This window comes from Carlito syrichta, unplaced genomic scaffold, assembly GCF_000164805.1.
Source record: "Carlito syrichta isolate Samal-C Ts95f unplaced genomic scaffold, Tarsius_syrichta-2.0.1 Scaffold108674, whole genome shotgun sequence".
Classification (NCBI taxonomy): domain Eukaryota; kingdom Metazoa; phylum Chordata; class Mammalia; order Primates; family Tarsiidae; genus Carlito; species Carlito syrichta.
Window position 1 is genome coordinate 82,197 of NW_007052770.1, and position 2,113 is coordinate 84,309.

Sequence of the window (2,113 nt, forward strand, 5' to 3'; positions counted from 1 at the left end):
GCAATTCACAATTTTTAGATAGATAGTATAGCATAGTTTACATTTCACTAGCTGCTGCTCAATAAAATGGGTGGAGTACGGAAATAGAGAATGCATGCAGGCATTACTCTAAAATCTGGAGATCAAGTATTTGATATCTGGGAACAGTGCCCATGAATAGTACTAGCCAATGCTTTAGAATGGATTATTTTATTTTATTTTATTTTTTATTTTATTTTATTTATCTTTTGAGCTTTTGTTGAGGGCAGGAATCCAAGAAGGGCATCAGATCCTGCTGAAAGCGGCCATGTCCATGGACTGCACGTAGTCCTCAAAAGCAGTGATCTGCCCCTCTAGCCTGACGGTCCCAAGCCTGTCGTCTTCAACCACGCACTGTATTTGAAGCTTTTTAATTCCATAACCCACTGAAACTAGCTTAGAAGAACCACAAACCAGACCGTCTGCCTGAATGCTCCTGACACACTCTTCCTGTTTCGCCATGTCTGTCTGGTCATCCCTGGGTTTCACATCTAGTAAGATGGAAGACTTGGCAACAAGGGCAGGCTTTTTGGCTTTCGTGAATTCATAGTGCGCAAGACTTTCTTCCCTGAGCCTCTTTGTTTCTTCACTTTCCTCCTTATCATCAGTTCCAAAAAGATCAATGTCTTGGGAAGCTGAGGTGAGTGGATTGCCTGAGCCCGCGGGTTCGAGATCCGCCTGGGCAGCGAGACCTCATCTCTACAATAAATCAAAAAATCACCGGGCGTGGTAGCGCATGCCTGTAATTTCAGCTACTTGGAAGGCTGAGGCAGAAGGATCGCCGGAGCCCAGCAGGTCGAGGCTGCGGTGGCCGGGAGCGGCCACTGCACTCCAGTCTGGGTGACAGAGTGAAACTCCAACTCAAATAACAAAAAACAAACAAACAAACAAAAAGATCAATGTCATCGTCATCTTTGCTACCTGCAACTCCGCTTCCTGTACTATCTTCCACATTAGCAGGACTGTATTTGCCAAAGCTTTCTTCACTCCTGGCAAGCTGGCCTTCTCCTGCTCGTAGGACTTGATGTGATTGTACCAGCGCAGGGCATGACACAGGTCAGCGGGCGGTGACCCGGACACCGCTTCAAGCACCGCCACGTCTGCTTGCGATGGCACACACCCCTCGATGTAGCTCTTGTCCGCCAGGTAGTAGTTGAGCACCTGGAGGCCGGGGAGGCTTTTTAGGTCTCCGAAACCCATGGCGTCGGCGTCCTAGCGCCAGAAAGCACGGAGTGAAGGGACCCTGGGCGTGGGAGCTAAGGAAAAGCTCAGAATGAATTTTAAAGGCAGAATCTGTCCCCAGTAGAAACAAATTAAGGCCACCAGAGCGGGATGATTCTGGGCACATTACACTGTTTGAGTACTTATTACATTGTATTGTAATGGCTTGGAAGGATCTGATATGTGGGAATATCTAATTCCCAGCGTATCTCTTTCAGAGTAGGCATCTGCTTTCTATTTGTTGGATAGATAATTGAAGGTATAGTTGGAAAGAAACACTAAGGGAATTCTTATTCTGGTTGAACATGGGTAAATGAAAATGAAATTTAGTTAATGGAAGGAAAGTGAGGATTACCAAAGATCTAGGATGGAATTCAGTTAATTCATTCTAGAGTAATGCGTCTGGGTAAGAATGACAGAAAAGCTAACCTGGTACAGAATAATACAGGGGGACTCTATTTGATAGCCTAACTTGCTTATTTGAGAATGGGTAGTTAAAATGAGAATCACTTTATCTAATCCAGATAAATATGAAACCTATGGAATAAATATTTTAGAAGATCAGTGTCATCTGTCATGTGGAAAACTAGAGAGTCAGCAAGTGTGTAACTAGGGTGTTTGTGAAAGATTGACACATATACAGCCATTTTAAAATCAATTCAGTTGCTGAAATGTATCAATTTGTTTAAGCTACTTATGCAGTGGTAACAGACCAATCAACCTTATAAATCTCAGAGGTCTAAAACAAATTCTAAATCTCAGATGCATAAAACAATTGGGTTTTATTTCTTGCTCATGCTCCATGTCCACAATGGGTCAGCAAAGGCCCTCAGTGTCCCTCAGAAGCCCAAGATCCCAGGCTGACTGAACTGTC

At 44.0% G+C, this 2,113-nt stretch overlaps 1 pseudogene across 1 annotated transcript; it reads right to left on the reverse strand.

The window, feature by feature from the left end:
• Positions 1 to 264: 264 nt before the first annotated feature.
• Positions 265 to 1,231, reverse strand: LOC103270951 (annotated as a pseudogene). Its single transcript, XR_002482522.1, has 2 exons — positions 920 to 1,231; positions 265 to 642 (listed from the first exon to the last, which is right to left on the reverse strand). The product of XR_002482522.1 is annotated as an elongation factor 1-beta-like (transcript).
• Positions 1,232 to 2,113: the final 882 nt, after the last annotated feature.